Genomic DNA, 19159 nt, shown 5'->3' with positions numbered 1-19159 from the left:
ATACCTTCTACCCATTTTGTAAAATAATTAGTAGCTGTAAGGATGATTCTATGCATTTGGAAGAGTTAGGAACAATCTCACCAATTATATCTAATCCCCATTGTTCAAATGGTTGTTGGATGTTTACTGGTTGCAAAGGGAATGTTTGCTTCCTTTCTCTTCCGGCTATAGTTTGACAAGTTTTAAACTTTCTTGCATATTCATGTGCATCCTTAAATATCGTTGGCCTATAATATCCTGCATGCAGGATTTTGTGAGCTGTGGTATTTCCTCTGAAATGTCCTCCAGTTGGTGCATCATGTAATTCCTGCATGACCTTTTCATCTTCAGGTTTCTCCAAGCATCTTAGTAATACTGAATCATAATTTTTGCTAAACAGTACATCATTGACTAATTCATACTGATTTGATTTCAACCTTAAAGAACGATTTGTTTTATAATTAAGATGCATAGGATCATATCCGTTCCTCAAATCAAATTTCAAATCAGCATATTGTGATTGTGTATTATTGAGGATTACCTCTTATATTTGTACTTCATTAACTTGATCTTCTTCTGGTGATAATTGGGAAGCTCTTGTTAACATCCTGCAAAAACCTTGGCCCCTAACAATTTTAGCTAGCTGGATTTCTACATCATATTCTTGAAGTGCAGTAACCCAATTGGCTCTTTTCTCCCCTACTTCTCTTTGGATTAATAATTGTCTTACTACGGGGTAGGGTACTACTATCTTTGTATGGGATTTAAGAAAAGGTATAAAATGTTTCAAGGTTTTAAAAATAGCAAATTCTAGTTTTTCGACAGCTGAATAATTTAACTCGGCACCTTGCAAGTTTGAACTGAAAAAAGAGATGGGTGCCTCGATATTTTCATCATTTAGCTATGTTAAAATGGTTGCATATGATGTATCGGATGAAAAATTATATAATACAAAAGGTTTGAGAAAGTTAGGAGTTGTCAGCGAAGGAGCATTAATGATGGATTTTTTAATCAACTCAAACGACTCCCCTTCATGTTTTCCCATTTGAAAACTACGTTTTTTCATATCATTGTTTGAAGGGGTAGGACAATCTATGAAAAATCTGGAACAAATATTTTTACAAAATTAATTTGGCCTAGGGACAATTGCATGTTATTTTTGTTATATGGAAGAGGAATCTTTTTGATCCCTTGGACTCTATCGGGATCAATGTAAATCCCTTTCTTGGACACTATAAACCCAAGGAATTTGCCTTTTGGTAAAACAGAATAAGATTTTTTTGGATTCAAGGAAATTCAATGTTTCCAACATCTTTCAAAAATGTGCTTCCGGTCACTTAAATATTGTTCCTATCCTTAGAAAAGATTGTGATGTCATCTAAGTAAATAACAATTGATTTATTAATTAGACCTTTAAAAGCAATACCCATAGCACATTGAAATCTAGCACCTGTGTTAATGAGTTAAAAAAGGAATCTTCTGATAGGCGTATGTTCGCCACTTGGTCCTGAATTTTGTCTTTAATCTATCATCTGGATGCATACGAATTTGATTATATCCTGAGAATCCATCTAGAAAAGACATTAATTCATAACTTGCAACTGATTGCAATATCTGTTCCATGGTAGGCAAAGGAAAGTTATCTTTTTGATAAGATTTATCTAGGTTCCCAAAATCGATACAAATCTTAATATCACCGTTCTTTTTCCTCACAGGCACCATATTCAATACCCACTTAGAGTTTCTAACATGGAAGATTATTTTGGCTTTTAGAAGCTTGTTCAATTCGGATTTGATTTGACTCTCAAAGGTTTGGGTAAATTTTGTGAAGATTCTGTTGAACTGGCTTTTCGTTCGAAGTCATAGGTATGGTATGTTGAATCACAGAGGTATCATAGGTTTTGAGATCTGCATAATCCTAGGAAAAGACACCTTTGTATGTTTTCAACAACCCAATGAATGATATTCTTTCTTCTGATGATATGCCAAGACCAAGGTTGACATTTTCAAGTTTTTCAGTCGACCCTAAGTTTACTATTTCAAATCTCAAAGTAGAACTTTGATTTTTGGATTTAGTAACCTTCTTGAATCTATCCTTTAGATCATATACATATTCCATCTTAACTACAAACTTCGAGATTGGGTTTTGATTCTGGTAATTTTTAATTTGCAGATCATGCTCTTATTCATCTATGATCTCTTCCCATAGGACCCTTCTGATGTAAGGAAATTAACTATATCTGCATCATTATTGAATACTCTCCAATTTGTTACATTATCGGGAATAGATGGCCTAAATATTAACTCTATTGAAAATCTGTCTGTTGGGTGCCACATTAGAAAGTAAGTCAACACTTGCATTTTGCAGTCTAGGAACTGAAGAAATGTTAAAAGAAGAGAAGTGAGAAGTCAGATTTTGGGCTAATGTTTGATGATGTTTAAGGTGCCCAGAGACACAATGAATTGTATTTCTTACCTGCTTTTTAGAATCACCATAAACTTGCAGATATTTGACATTAAGGTCAATGGCTTGGTACAGTCCTTGGATCAATGCTTCATATTCAGTGATATTATTGGTGCACTGAAATTCAAGTTTGCAAGCTAACATGGTTTTCTCTCCGTGCGGATTGATCAAAATGCATGATGTTCTTGTGCTGTCTTCAGATTTGGAACCATCAAAATAGAGAGTCTAGAACAAAGAATTATTTGAAATTTTATCTACTAAATTTACACACTTGGAAGCATTTGTTTGTCAAAATTTTCTATTTGACACACTACGACTTTATTTGGAAAGGGAGACCTATGAGCATTAAAGGATCCCAAAAATGATTCAGTCGAGTAATTTCCAATGATGTTATTGGTGAAGGAAATAGGTTCATTGCTTCCCTCAAGGTCAGTGACAGTATATTTCATGAACTTCTCTCGGTCTACCATGATTTGGTTTGGTTTACCATTATGTGGCAACCACATGTGAGACCAACCAGTTGCGAGGTAACCATGCAACTTTTTAGACCAATCCCTACTTAGGATTAAACTATAAAAGTCAGGGATATCAACCACTAAAATATCAATTATTTGCGAAAATTCTGGATTAGAGGAAAGCCTAATTGAAATTGATGCTATTTCTCCAAGTACCTCTACTTTTGTCCTGTCTAATTGAACTATGTGTACCACAGATTTTTGAGGTGTAATATTCAATTTGGTGCACATAGCTCTTGGCATAATATTTGAAGAGGCTCCTGAATCAACAAGACAATTATGAACATTTATGTTGAAAGTTTCATAAGTGAGCAGAAATGGAGGAATATGAGAAATAGATCTATCACCAATTAGGACTAAATCTAAAGGATCTACTTTGTTGGAAGATGATGGAGGTTTTCCCATATCGTAGGCAGCTCGAGTAACTACAGCAGATGGTAGAGGGGATACATGAACTACTTTTAATTCTCTTAATAAAATTTTCTATTGTTTCTTGAGCTTAGTGAGTTTATGCAATGAAATGTTTGCTCTAGTGAGTCAGTTTGACTAGTCTTAAAATTTTTAGTTACTATTTTCTCCTTTACAGGAGTAGCAATTTTTTGCTTCTGATTTGTGATAAACACGTCAGGAGAGTTTTTGCTTGTAGTCACTGGCATATCTTATGCCTCTTCTTCATTTGGGAGGATGAAATCCCACATTCCATTTATTCAACTTCTTCTTCCATTTTGGCTTCCTCTTTCGTTGGTGAGTCTTCTTTCGTTTCTTGATCAAACTCAACATTTGAAATGGTGTTCAGGGGTTGTGATGCAGAAGAAGGATTCCTTTTAAGTGAGCAGAAAGGTTTCTTGAGAGCAGAGGATTCTACGTCCCGCTTCTTGATTTCGACCATTTCATTAGACATCGTCTTTAATGCTTTCTGAAGGCCTTCAAGATTGAAAGGGTCCTTTGAAACTTTCTTTTTAGAATCATTCTTAAATGTTACTATTTGACTTCCTCTCGTCTATTTGTGATCTATTTTCCAAAGCTATAATACTTCTTTCTACAGATAGGGCTTCTTTCATGTTTTTTACAAGGGTAGCCTTATTGGCTCTATCTAAAAAAATTGCAATATTAGAGGGAAGAGACGATATGTACCATTCTATTTGTACATCTACAACAGGTTTTGAGGTAGCTGAGATTTTATTTAGCAACTTTTTAAATCTGGAGTTGAATTCCTTGATCCTTTCATCTGAGTTAGCTTTTAAATTAGAAATATCATTGACCAAGGATGCTATGGTCCAATCATCACCAAATTTTGCAAGAAATACTTCTTGAAAAGTATCCTAGTTCCTAATTGACCCTGCTAGAAGGGAAAAATACCAAGATCCAACAGATCCTTGAATGGTATAAGGGAATAGTCTAATTAAAACATATTCATGTGAAACTCCATTAAAATTCATGGCCAAAATAAAGTTATTTAGATGTTCTTCGGCTGGAAGACCATCGTCAAGATTGTAGTTGGGTAGCCATTTTTCTGGGTTTGCTGGGAGTGCATTGGATTTGCAACCATAACAGCACCAGGGTTTGTCCATGGTTGAGCGGGTTTCTTGGCCATAACTTAAGTTAGAGACTGAGAAGATGGGAAGGTCGATCCATAAGTAGGTATAGATGGCAAAGAACTTACTACTAGGTTAGTACTACTAGTGGCAGTACTAATTGAAGAAGTGGATAGTTGAGAAGTTGTGGATTGAGTAGAAGTGAATGGATGGAAAGGTGATGTGATCTTGCTGGTATCTGATTTAGACCTTGGTGATGTGATTTTCCTATGTTGTGGAGGGATGGGGAACTCAAAAGGGGTTATTCCAAGCCTTTCACTTTGCAATCTAGTTAATACACCAGTTTGTTGTAATAAGGAAGTAACACTTTCATCAGAAACTTCGGGCCTCTGTGGCTTCTCAGCAGAAATGGGTATCTGTTCCAATTTCTGTATCAAAGAATGGACTTCAAGAGACTCGGGAATGTAATCTAGGGAAGGTGGTTGTCTTACTACTCTAGGAGATGAGGGAGATGTTTCTATAACTTCATATTTCTGAACAGGAGATTTTGAATGAGATCTAGAAGGTGTAGAAGTTGTCGATGGGTTTTGACTCTTATGAATGTTTTTCGATTGATCTTTAGGTTTATATTCCATTCATAGTTGGATTTCCCTCCTTCTAGCGCCAAAATGTTGAGGGCTTTAGATTTCTGCTACCCCAACATGGGGGATAACCACCCGTTCCGGACCTTAAGACATCTCCTTTTCTGTTTAAAATGGTGGCTCCAACTGGGGATAATGGGACCAGTTTCCCAGTGTGGGTTTTAAGATGAGAGTGGGTGGTTCATGAGCATTTGGAATAGAATAATGATAATCTAAATGACCTATTCTATCATGCAAATATCTAACTAACTTATTCTAATATAAACCTAGGTATTTCTGTGTGGTATGCGATGTACAAATATATCTGCTTAACATGTGATAGTAAATATTAATCACACATAAACAAAGATGATAACATATAAGATAATTTCTTTGACTAAATAGTTAGTCAAATAAATTTATAAAATATATTGCATATATGATGAACTATATATATGAAAATTATCAATTTCAGCTAGGCATCATATAATAGTGCAATCAACACTTAACAGAAAGAATAAATGTCACATACATTTCATGAAAGTAAAGTGTTGTCACTAATTAAACAAAAAAATAGAATCAATCATACAAGATAATAGTACCATATGTGCGTAGTTCTGCTCATTTAACTAATGACATGGATCAAATCCTTTCTTCAAATCAAATTATCTCCCAAGAACACAATAGTGCATCAACAAAGGAAAGTAGTCTGATATCTAAGAGAAATGATCATATTCCATAATTTCACCAAAGCATTCACAAACTTACAAAAGTGCATTCTTTGCAAATGATTTTGATAAAATTCTGGACCCTTCTCTAAATGCATGAGAAGGGTATAAATACTATTCTAAATGTGCAAAAATAGATTATACAAAAATTTGAGGAGGTTACAAACAACCTTCCTCCTAACTAGTTAACTAACTCTTAAAATAAATAGTGGCTTGATAAGTAGAGGCTAAGATGATGATTTGTTGTCTACCAGCTTGTCCCTCAAATCACATATATCGATCATTGGTTTGAGTTGAGGAGGTGCCCCAAAATGTGTCCTGCGTTTTCCTTCGAAAATCACATCGGTGAGAGGTGGTAGCATCCACTGAGTCGAATGAAGTGAGGAGTTAAGGGTCATGATCTAGCTGTGCAGCTTCACGAGGTATTGCCAATACGAATCCCAATCCATCTTGGTCAATTTTGTGATTGCTTCCCTTTGAGTCTCTGCCTTTTCTTGCCAGCGTTTATGCAAAGCATCTAAATCGGGCATTTCTTTTAGATTGCCTTGCTTTATCAAGTTGGTGACAAACAAAGTGTGGTTCACCACCTTGACTATATTCTTCGATACCCTAGCTGCCCTTGCCACTGCTAGCTCAGCTTGCTTGATTCTCACATCCAAATCTGTGAAAAGAAAGCCCTTGTGTGTCTCCTCGATTTCAAGAAGACTGGCTTTCCTTCCATCTTTTGTTTCCTACCATTCGATGAACTCTGAGATTCTGGTGTTGAGATTAGCAAACTTGGTTCTCTGGTCGATCACCTTATCTATTAGCTGGTCACTAGTGATCAGATAAGGAGTAATGTATGACATTTTTTGGCAGAAGTGCTCTTGTTGTTTCATTAGGAGGGAATTTAGTTCCAACGCCTCTTTAACGAACTCCTCAGTAGTAGGAACACCCTTATATATTTCCATGGCTTGCTGCAATTCTTGGAGTTGCATGGTTTTAACCGATATATTTTCTTCGTGGCTTATTTTCAGGACCTCCATGCTTTGTTACAATTGGGCAAGCTGCACAACTGCTTGCCTATTCACACTTGCTTTATTTGTTTCGAGCTACTACTCGAGCTGTGCAATCCTCTCCTCCTTTTATCTCATCAAAGTAAAGACTTCAGTGGCTTTGTCCATGGTGGTTGTTACATATGCTACCATGAACTATGACAATCTAGTCAAGTTCTCAGCTATGTTGAAAGGAATTTCCCTCCAAACTATGTCCATTGGATCGTTTCCAGGTGGGAGCTCAGGTGTTTCTACCCTTTTCCTTTTTCTCTGTCTTCTTACTAAAGCCTTGTGGAGCAGGTTGTAGAACAGATCAAGTGGAGGGATTCTGGTCACTTTCAAGATGATCCCTGATGTGGGCAAAGCAGGGATAATGTCAGTTTGCTGGGATGTTTTCACCTACTCATCCATAAGCTTGGACTCTTCATCCATGAATGTGGACTACTCACCCATAGACTTGGACTCTGTATTCTCCTGAATATGTAGAGGAGTTTGACATTCCATTGTCTCTTGGGTATCTATCGTTTTGGGAGTGTCTTGCAGTTTCTGATTAAACTAATCCTAGTCCTGCTCGAAACTGCTGCATTTGACCCATGAACTGATTTCTTTAGGTGGGGTGCTCATAACCTGTTTCTCAGCTGACTTCCTGCTGGACTTTGCTGTATTATCTGTGTCTTGTGCCTTCCCTGTATCTGGTGTTTTCTCAGTATTCAGCTAAGACTATATGCAAGAACTATGTCCTTCACTATTAACAGTCACACTTGGTGTAGATTTATCTTCGATCTTCAATAAGTGCATTAGGATTACTTCGAGCCTTTCATTTCCGAGTTTTTGAAATCTTTCAAAAATTTTAGGACTTAGGTTCGCTTTATCCCATTCGAACGCTTGTTCGAAGGAATCGGTCGACTGTAACAGGTCTTCAAAATATTTATCCTCATGGTTGTATGGCTTGAGCTTTACCGCAGTAGTGATGTTATGTGCTACCTTGTCTGGATCAAATTGCCTTTTCAGAAATGTATGAAGCCTAAGGGCTTCCATGTTTACTGACTCCTTAATGGCATGATTAAAATTTGCTAAAGCAAAAGAACTGCACTTGACAGGAAAAGAGGGCCATAATAACTTCTTGTTTTCTTTGAGGATTTTAGTTAGGCCTTTTCCCATAGTCTCGTGGGAGATTGCCCTTGCTAACAATTTATCATAAACATACAAAGTAAGGACATGTGGGTCAACTATGCTACCAAAATCCCTAATGTAGGTGAACCATTCTTCAATAAAATATTTTCTGACAACTAGAAGGTCTATTGCGGCTTCTTGGGAAAACCTGGGGGCTTTCTTATTGAAAATTATTTGATGCAGGGGAAAATAATAGAATGACATATTTTATAGAAATGGGGTATATAATGAGATTCCCATATTTTCTTATGACTAAGATGGATAGGGTGGGGGTCCTGTAAGGTCCATTTCCAACCCATGGTCGGAAATGTAGTGTAGAAAAAGATGGCGTCCATAATGTAGGCACTAAAATAGAATGGAGGAAGGTTCTGTGAAGAGGAGGCTCTCTTCTGTTGATATTCAATAATGATGGTGGCTAGGTTATCAGATAGGATGGTGGCCCAATTCATGATGTGGTAATTAATGTAGGCATCAATCAGAGGAATCCATTCTATGGAAAACTTAGAATTATTGGGTAACCCATATAGTCTACCAAACATAGCAGTTGCATAGTTGTATGGATTTTCCAATGAGGTGATAGAATTCATACCCTATTTGTCAAATTTGAATTTGTTGTCCAATACTCTCTAGCCCTGAATCAGCTTGAAGGGGTTTGGGTTCTTCTTTGCGAAGCTGGCCACATATGTCTTATCATATATATCTTGAGGATTAGGTATATGGTACATTTTCTTCATGTCCTCTGCTTTGAATGATCCCATGAGTTCCATTCTTGAATTCCTAAATTACGTATCTTCAATGGTGAGGTTTTCGACCACCCACTTGATCATATCCGTGTATGGGAGGATTTTAGCCCTCGCTCCTACCCTATGCAGGAAAGAACAAGAATCATCCTTGAATTGAAGCCTTGAAGGTCTTGTTGAGTAAGTTGTTTCTCTTATGACAATAATCTTGGGACGCTCGTCCTCAAGCCTATTGTATATGACCTTCCAAGTTGTTCCTCCTCCGTTAGCACTGCAGACTGTATCATAGAATATGGGAGCCATCTCTGTAAACTCATATTCAGCAATGCCTTGCTTTTTCTGTTTCTGCATCACCTTCCTTAATGACATGTCTTTTGTAGCTTGCTTGAAATGGACAAGATATATCAGCGCAGACGTTATCGGGAAATTAAGGTTGAAAGATTTTTTGAAATGACTTTGGATCATGAGAAAGGTTTAATGAGATATTCAATTTTTTTTTTCTTTAACTGAAACGGTTGTGTTTTATTGAATATTCCAGGTTGGGCAAAGCCTAATCAACCAAATTACAATTCATGGGTTTTACATGAGCTCCTCTCCCAGTTAAGGGATGATTTCCGTTTTCAAAGCACCTGCGTTTATGCTGATCATTCCACTTTGCTGAGTGCATCCTATGTTTGCCAATCTGTCCGCTTCCTTGTTTAGATCTCTGAGAATGTGAAATGTTTGCACTGAGGAGAAGTCCTTCAGGATTATGCTCACTCTTGAGAGCTGTTTGTTTAACGCCAGATCCTTAAACCTTTTCTTGCTTGTTAATGACTTTATCAGCAATTCTGAATCCCAAAAAATAAGGATTTCTCTTTGGCTTTCTTTTCTGGCTAATTGGCAAGCTTTTAGGAGATTAAGAACTTCAGCCTAATTTTTGGTTTTCATTCCTAGTCCCCAACTGAAATCTTCTTTTTCTCCGTTTGGATGGAAGATTACCCCTCCTGCTCCTGATATGCCTGGATTGCCTTTCGAGGAACCATCGAAGAATATAGTGCACTTGCCCTGGGATTTCCACCACTGCTGAAATCTATCCTCAGATTCTCGAATCTGCCATCTTTCCTTATGGGTTGGCCGAGTGATTGCTGAAGGTCTGGTGTTGTAAGAGAAGTCATCCAGCCATGCCCTTTCCTCTGTTCGAAGGGAGTTATCATTTTTGACTGAAGAATGTTTCAGGGTTTCTATAAGGAGTTTCTTTGCCTGTTCTGCCACTTTTTCTGCTGGTATTTCATTTTGGTTGAAGATGATTTCATTCCGGGCTAGCCATAGCTTCCAGCATACATATTTTGGGGCAGCAATCCAAACCTTATACCATAGAGATTTGCCAGCGATATTGTGAGAATAATTGGCTTTCCAAGTGGAGAACATATCTGCAATTGTACTGTGAGTTGAGGATCTCACATTTAGTCTGGTTAGAAAGATAGACCAAGCCTTCTTAGCGTATTCACAATTAATAAACATATGATCTAAAGTTTCCTGTGCATTTTTGCATAGAACACATCGATGGGGGCCTGCTATATTCCTCTTACACAGGTTTTCTTTGGTTAGGATTTTGTTATGGAACAGAGTCCAAAAGAAAAAATTGATCTTGGGAATGCTAAAACTGTCCCAAACCTGCTTCCACACTTCTTTCGGATGAGGCGAATCCTTTTTGCTTTGCATCTGTAGGTATCCTTGTCTTGCTGTGTATACCCCCGTCTTTCCCCATCCCCAGGTGTCTTCTTCATCTTTATGAACTGGAGCGAAGTCTGAAATTGCCTCTTTGAGGGCGTGTAGTTGAGGGATTAAATGCGCTGGTGCCTTGGGAAAAATCCAGCGTTGCCATTCTCCTTTATTATCCTAGCTAGAGATGTCTTCTAATCTCTGCGATTTCGCTTTTTTCTTTCAGAGGAGGGTGGCCCATGACTCTGTCTTCCCATAGCAGGGTGTTTTTGCCGTTCACAGGAATTTTGTATAGGTGCATTCTAAAGAAATCGATGCCTTTGTTGCATAGCTTCCAGGCTTGTGTTCATTTTGGAGCTTTCTCCGGGATGAAGGATCTGATTGACTGGTGTTTGAGGTATTTGTATTTTAATATCTGGCTGACTGGGTGATTGGGCTCAGCAAGAAATTGCCACAGTAATTTACAACCCAACACTACGTTTGCTTGTATAGGGTCTCGGATTTGGAGGCCGCCTTCCTCTATAGGTCTTTTCACTGTTTCCCATTTAATTAGATGGAACCTGTTATCATTTCCTCGCCCGCCATTCCACAGGAAATTTTGCATGAGGTTGGAGATTTGGTCTGAGATTTGCTTTGGAGCCAGCATTAAGGAGGCCTGAAACGTTGGCAATGCAGAGAGGACCGATCTAATGAGCGTGAGCTTACCTCATGTGGTAAGCCAATAGTCCCCCCACCCTACGATCTTTTTCTTAAATTTCGATATCACCTCTTCCCACAGTTGATTCCTATTGGATCCCATTGTTATTGGGAGACCCAAGTATTTGAACTTGTCCCAATCTGCATATCCGTTGAAAACCAGGTCGCTAGCAATTCTGTTGATAGCTTGCTGCTCTGCATTCCATCCATAGACAACGCTTTTCCTTTCGCTGATTAACGCTTTAGAGATGCTGCAGTATTTTTTGAGTATGGTTCTGAAGGAGTTCCCAATTCGTGGAGATGCGCCCCCAAGCAACAGTGATTCATAAGAAAACAGCACGTGGTTCATTGGTTTGATTTCTTTCACAATTCTGATTCCAAGGAGGTTACCATTCTGTCTTTCCATGATCAATTTTCTGCTCAAGGAATCTGCCATCAGGATGTAAAGAAATGGAGACAGGGGGCAGCCCTGCCTTAGTCCCCTGGTGGCTAAAAAGAAATCTGCTAGTCTCCCATTTACCATTGGAGTTATCCAGATCTTCTCTAGGCAGGCTTTAATTAAATTTATAAAGTCCTGATTGAATCCAAAGGCTGAAAGGGCACTGTACAGAAAGGAGCGGTTAACTCTATCAAAAGCATTACACATATCCAGTTTTATAAGCATACCTGGTTCTTTACGTGAATGGCTCGAGTGCAGGGCTTCTTGGACTTGGATAATGTTGTCCAGGATATGTCTTCCTTTCACAAATCCCCCTTGGGCTGGAGAAATGAGCTTTTGCAGGAGAGGCTTGATTCTGCTCGCCAGAAGTTTGGCCACTATCTTGTAGGACGCATTGCACAGTGAGATCAACCTATATCTGTCTAATGATCATGGATTTGTTTCCTTAGGAATTAGAGAGAGAAAGGTTGAGTTAATTCCACCCCCGATCTTTACCTTTCTCATGAATCCCCGTATCATTCTGAGGAGATCAGGTTTGATTAAATCCCAACAGATTCTATAAAAGTGGATTGAAAATCCATCAGGTCCTGGTGCTTTGTCTAGCTCCATAGACCAGACAATATTGGATACCTCTTCTTCCGTGACTGGGCTCGTAAGGTTTTCATTATCCTCCATGCTGATTAGCTTTGGTATATTTGCGAGGAGCTTTGATATATCTTCCTCACTCCCATCCTTTTCTGCTATAAGGAGAGTCTGGAAATGCTTCACAGCTGCTTCCTTGATTTGGCCAAATCCTTTGCAAACCTGTCCATCAGATGTGGTGAGTTCTGCTATGTGGTTTCGGGTAAGTCGAGCCCTATACTGTCTATGGAAGTATGTGGTGTTTCTGTCCCCAGCTTTAAGCCACAAGCTGTGGGACTTCAGGCGCCAATACTCTTCCTCGCTTCTGAAGGAACAGTATGTCTTCCTTTGTGCAGATTTTTCTTGGTCTAAATCCATGGGGTAGATATCTTTCTCTTCCAAATCAAATTGCATTTCTTCCAGCTGGGTGACAGCCTCTTTCCTCTGGCTGGTGGGAGTTTTCATAGGTTTCTTTATCCATTCTTTTAGGGCCTTCTTTGCATTTTTCATTTTTTGCTCCCACACATAGCTTGGGGAACCTGAAACTTCTATTCTCCATGCTGTTTGGACTGTTTCAAAGAATCCTTCTCTTTCCGCCCAGAGAGGACTGAAGCGAAAGGGGAGAGGCCCTAGGTCTTCTTCATCTTTCAGGCAGAGTAGAACAGGTTTGTGATCCGAGATGAGCTTTGGAAGAATCTTATTGATGACTATTCTTTTCCCCATCATTATAGAGCTGCTGATGAGGAATCTGTCCAGCCTTGCTGCGATATGATTTTCTCCTGTTCTGTTGTTGGTCCAAGTGTATTTTCCTTTGACTGGCTTGGAATCTACTAAATCCTTCTGTAATATCAGATTCTCCACTGTGGTGAGAAAATGGTCTCTTGAGTAAGTCCCTCCTCTCTTCTCTTTAGGATCAAGAATTATGTTCAGGTCGCCTCCTATAACTATGTTCCTGGGATTGGTATGATCTAGAAACTCCGAGAGTGTCTTCCAGCACTCTTTCTTTTCCTCGTAGTGAACAGGAACATACATATTAAACAAGGCTAGGTTGAGATTGCTTGCTATGTGGCGCAGTTCCGTAAATATCCAGTGCTGGGTCTCGAAGGAACTTTCTAGGGAAAAGGAGTTTTTTGCCCAGAATGTTCCTATTCCTCCAGCCGTGCCTCTTGCACTGACAACCTTTCCAGAGTCAAATTTCCATTTGGTGTTACTGGTATTTAGAAGGATCTCCCCTTCTACCTTTGTTTCTTGGAGCATGAGGATGTCTGTGGGTTCCATTTTCAATAGATATTTTATGGCTTCTGCCTTAGTGGGATTCCCCAAACCCCTGCAGTTCCAAGAAATCAGCTGCATCATTTACCACTTGTTGGGGTAGGCCCTCCTCCCTTGGGGGCCCTTGGCCTGGTATTCCTCCCAAGCGTCATCTCTATGGTGGCTTGACTGCCAAGGGTTTTTTTCCTTTCTGACTCTTCTTCCCTGGTTTCCCTATTTGTTCTTCTTCTGGCCTTTTTTGTTGGCCTTTCAAATGTTTCATCATCTGATGAGCCCATATTCTCTGTATTTTTCTTCTTTTGTTTGATTATATCTGCATAAGAAGGGGAGGAAGTATTACTTGGGGTTGGGATTGGGTTATTACCTGGCTCTAAGGTGTCGTTATTCTCCAACTGAGGAGGATCTTCTCGCTCTGTCTCTGGAGGATCCTTAAGAGATTCAAAGGGGTTTTTGTCCCCCTCAATGCTGATTGTATCTCTACTTCCAGTGTTTTGATTGCTTGCACTTTCATGACCTACTTTATTCTCTGTTTCTTTAGCTTTATTTTTGTTGTTCTACCTGCTGCTTGTTGTTTTCTTTTCTTGTTTCCATTGTTCACCCTTTTCTTTCTCTTGTACCTCATCATTTCTCTTTTTGCAGTATCTTGTGAAATGCCCGTACTCGTGACAGTGTCGACACTTGAAGGGCAACTGTTCGTAGTCGAGCTCTTGGATATGTGTCCAATCTGCCACCGATAGTTTTATTGCTTCTGGTAGCCCGATTTCCAGGTCAACCTCTACACAAATTCGAGCACAGGAGAATTGATCCTTCCTCGGTGCCTGATCTATGTATCTTCCTAGGGCATTCCCGCTGGATTGTAGCGAGTTTTGACTCCAGCAGTGAAGGGGAAGGTGCGGGAGGTGCACCCATTCAAGGACAGCCTTGGGCACATCTTGTGCTAGATCGAAATCTGGGGACCATTTGTTCAAGTAGAGACCTTGGGGACCCATGAAGTATGGCCCATTTCTGAAGATCAGGCTTCTGTCCTCTGCGTTATCAAACACAAAAACGAAGAACCCTTTGCCTACAAAGTGACTCTTTATTCCTTCATTGACCAGTGGTATCTAGTTTCTTTTAACCCATTCTTCCACTACTTTCGGGGATGGCCACAATCCCATAAATTGGCCGATAAGGCCTCTTTCTGCTAGTTTCAGCGTTGTTCTGCAGGTTTCCTCCACAGGCAAGGTCACCGTGGGGATGCTGTCTAGTTTTTTAATGAACTTTTGCTGCGAGCTCGTGGTCTGGAGTTTTCCTGAAGCGGCTACTAAGGTTCTGAAGGCTTTGAGCTTCGGAGGCAAGGGAGGAGGGGCCGCAGGGCCACCTCCAAACTCATGGGGGAAAGATCGCGTGAAGTAGTGTGGAATCAATCGGCGCGGCTAGGGTTGTAGCAGCGCAGTTCAGATAATAATGTATCAAAACTTAGATATTCAATTTTAACTACTCATAACTTGGAAAATGATTAGCTCTCCTCGGGCCACTAAATATTTATTAACTTGTCAATTTGTTCGTTTTTGTATTTAAAACACAATTATTTAACACGCTTACCGCTCCTATTCACACACTACAATATTTAAATGGATACAATATAGCGTTGTGCTTTCTATAAGGTGAAATGTGATTGTGATTTTCGCAATATCGCATTCCACAAATCGTTAATGGGCGTTGTAGTGGCATAGCTTAATTACTTGCAAAGTTTGCAAAGTGCTATTTGTGAAATGACAAGGTGCTTATGATCGGGATATTGCAACGAGAGGTTTGATTGTGCATCGTAAATTTTTAAAGCTATTTTGTGATAGTCACAGGGAAAAGCGCGATTTGTGATTTGCGATGAGGATCTCATCCTTGGGTTGTTTTGCAAGATTTTTCAAGTCAATTTCTTAGAGTTAGGTTTTATTATCCTAAGACTAAAAATTTAAAAAGGGTCCCCATTTATATCTGTAACCTTAGCTATTGTTATTTATAATTGGGGGGGTTGTTTCATAGTACAACAATAGGGCATGGACTATTGTCTTATAGTAGATGGATTGGTCAGGTTCCGAGACAAGATATATGTATCGGATAACAATGAGCTCAAGAAGGTGACCTGGAGGGAGTTTCATGTGAAACCATATTCAGGTCACCCTGGTTATCAGAAAACACTGACAATGGTGAAGAGGTATAACTATTGGCTGAATTTGAAGAGGGATGTAGTCAAGTTCGTGGCTAGATGCTTTGATTGTTAGAGAGTGAAGGCATAGTGTAAACATGCAGGTGGATTGCTATAACCGATTACGACTTCAGAATGGAAATGGGAGGTCATATCTATGGACTTCATTACAGGGTTGCCTAAGATAGTGAAGCAACATGATTCCATCATGGGCATTGTGGAAGGGTTAACAAAGGTTGCACACTTCCTCCATGTGAATTATACATTCTCAGTGAGTGATGTGGCACATGTTCATCAGAGATGTGGTTCGACTACATGGTATTTTGAAGAATATTGTGTCAGAAAAGGATGCAAACTTCACATCCAAGTATTAGAACGAGTTATTTCCAAGTTTGGGCACAAAGTTGGCCTTCAACACGATTTATCATCCACAAACATATGGATAGACAGATAGGTTCAAAAGGATATTAGAGGATATGTTGAGGATGTATGTGATGCATCAACAACGGAAGTGGGAAGCGTATCTCCCTTTGGTCGAGTTTGCATAAAACAATGGTTATCAAGAGTCATTGAGGATGAGTCCTTTTGAGGCATTGTATGGGCGGAGTTGTAACACTCCTATCAATTGGAGTGATTCGGTTAGCAAGGTATTGATTGGACCAGATATGTTGGCAAACATGGAATAGGAGATGAAGGTGATCAAGAAGAATCTAGAGGCAACACAAGATAGGCAGAAGAGTTATGCAGACAGGAACAGGTTGTTCAAGGAATTCCAAGTTGGGGAACAAGTGTACTTGTACATCAAACCAAAGAAGAGCTCCTTGTGGATTGGATCAAGTGCCAAGCCAACAACACTGTTTTTTGGACCCTTAATCATTATTGGGTGGATTGGGCCAATATCATATCGACTTGCACTACCTCCGACAGTGAAATTCCATGATGTTTTCCATGTCTCATTTCTTAAGAAGTATGTTAAAGATGTTGATCATGTGATTCATTGGTCTGTATTGCAGGTGGAATCAGATGGAGAATTTCACCCGAAGCCTTAGTGTATATTGCAGAAAAAGGTGCTCATGATTCAGAATTGAGAAATCGAGCAGCAATGGAAGTTGTTTGGGATCGATGAAGCTACATGGGAGATGGCGGATCAAATGCGAGCCATGAATCCTTCCTTATTTTCTGATTGGGGGAAAGCAACTTTGATATGGTGGTTTAGTGATTGCTTATGGTGGTTGGTAGTTGCTTATGGTGGTTTGGTAGTTGCTTTATGGTGGTTTAGTATTTTCTTATGATGGCTTGGTATATGCTTTGTGGTGGTTTAGTATTTTCTTTATGTTGGTTTATTATATTGTTGATGTTGATCGATATATGCTTTATGGTGGTTGATATATGCTATATGATGTTTTGATATATGGTTAGATATGATGTTAGTATATGTTTGATATATGTTTTCGTATATGATTTGGCATATGTTTTGGTATCTATATTTATGGTGATGTTGCTATATGTACACCTATGTATGGATGTCAATACCGTAACGAGTTGTGTTATAAAGCTCCACTATGTGGTATGAGTGTCATGTCATTATGGCTATGTTATCATGTTATTATGCTATCATGTGGTTATGTTATCATGATGTTAAGATGTCATGTGAATTGGCACTCAATACGAAGATCATTGTAAATACTGTAATGAGCTGTGGCATAAAGCTCCACTATACGATATGTTATCATGTTGTCATGATGTTTTTCTCTTGATCAAATTTTTCATTGTAAATACTGCATCGAGCTGTGTTATAAATCTCCATGAGAAGTATGTGCTCTTTTAGGAGGTTGCTAAGGTATATGAGTGATTGAACACCGAGGATGGTATCCCCAAAGGGGGAGGGTTTTGTAACAACCCTGGTGAAAATTTCATGTAATAAAAGTTAAAAACAATAACCACGGATGAATGGGACACTTATTCCAAGTTGAATGTTGGACAAGACATCCTACGGGGTGTTCATTTGGTTGTTTATGGCTAAGGAAATTGGAAAAAGAAATGGATAAGGCTTTAGGAAGGAAAAATGGCATTTTTGGCACAATTATTTATTAAAATAATGGAAATTAGGAGAAAAAGGTGGTTAAACGTCACATGTTTTATGTGGGCAGGAAAATGAAGGAAAATAATGGAAAATGAAGAAAATAAAGTCCTCATTCATAAAAAGGATTACGAGGATGAATTGGTAACCTTTTTCAATTTAGCTTTGGAGTTCTTTCATTATTCTCTCTCTCTCTCATACTCTTGGACACTTTGGCATTGGAGGAAAAAAGGCAAGAGGAAGCAAGGATCAATCATCTACAACATGCTTCAATGTAGGTATCGACTTGCATGCGTATTTTCCTTTCTAGATTTTTCATGCATGGGTAGCATGTATTTCTTTTCTACCATGGCATGGGTTTTTCCACGTGTAACAATATTTTTAGCCTAGCCTTGCCATTTCCTACTAGCTTTGATGAGATGGGTTCTCTCATTTGGTTTATGTGCAATATCCAAATTGGATTCGAAGATGAGTGGGGTGGATATCTGAATTGACAAACACATGGTGTAGTGGTCCCTGAACCAAACTGAGGATGCACGAAGCCACTGGCCTAGTAACCCCTGAACAAGACTGTGGGTTGTGGTAAATCCAGATTGTGTGCCTAGGAATACTTGCCAGTGAATGACAGGATATATGGTAAAGCCAAGAGGTGGATTTTCTCTCTATTGGGCTTAGTGATTCCGGGATGGAATTCATGATAAATCCTAGAGAGTATGTCTCAGTGTAGGGCCTAGTGATCCCTAAATCGGACTGTGGATGCATGGTAAATATTGAGAGACTAGGAGGCACTCAAATTCCTCATGGTGTAGGCAGAGAATTCCAGTGGCATCCACATTGATTGGTGTTTTTGATGTGTTCTATGATTCCCACATTCATGCTTGGAATATGGCATAGGGATGATTGGCTAAAGAGAGACTTGGCTCAACCAATCTATGGTTGGGTAGAACGTGGTAGTCCCATCACCAATTGGTTCATTGCATTCATTAATGAGAAATTCATTCCATTGATTTTCATTTGTAAATGTACTGGTGTATATATGGATTTTGATGGCTGATATGTTTATTTTATTTTTGTTCCTATTATGCTAGTTATATGTACATTTTATGGCAACAACTATGTTTGTCTCTCAGTGCGTTTTTACTTGTATTTGAATCAATATTGTATCTATGACCTAATAACTCATAGGGTGACAAAAGACATGAGGAAACAATGGTTCATGGCGATTCTTAGATAAGTATGAGATCCATACACTTAATTTTTTTGTTTACACCTGTAGGTTACACGTTGACAATATGTTTGATGAAATGCATGTCATGGCTAGTAGGGGTTTGGTTAAGGTCTTGATTAACTATTTACTCTCGCATCATTGTTTCC

The sequence above is a fragment of the Pinus tabuliformis genome, chromosome 1_1, assembly GCF_031772625.1.
Source record: "Pinus tabuliformis cultivar Carrire ecotype Pingquan chromosome 1_1, CPIR1, whole genome shotgun sequence".
In the NCBI taxonomy this organism is placed as follows: domain Eukaryota; kingdom Viridiplantae; phylum Streptophyta; class Pinopsida; order Pinales; family Pinaceae; genus Pinus; species Pinus tabuliformis.
The sequence above is the reverse complement of the archived record's forward strand: the minus strand, read 5'-3'. Positions refer to the sequence as shown.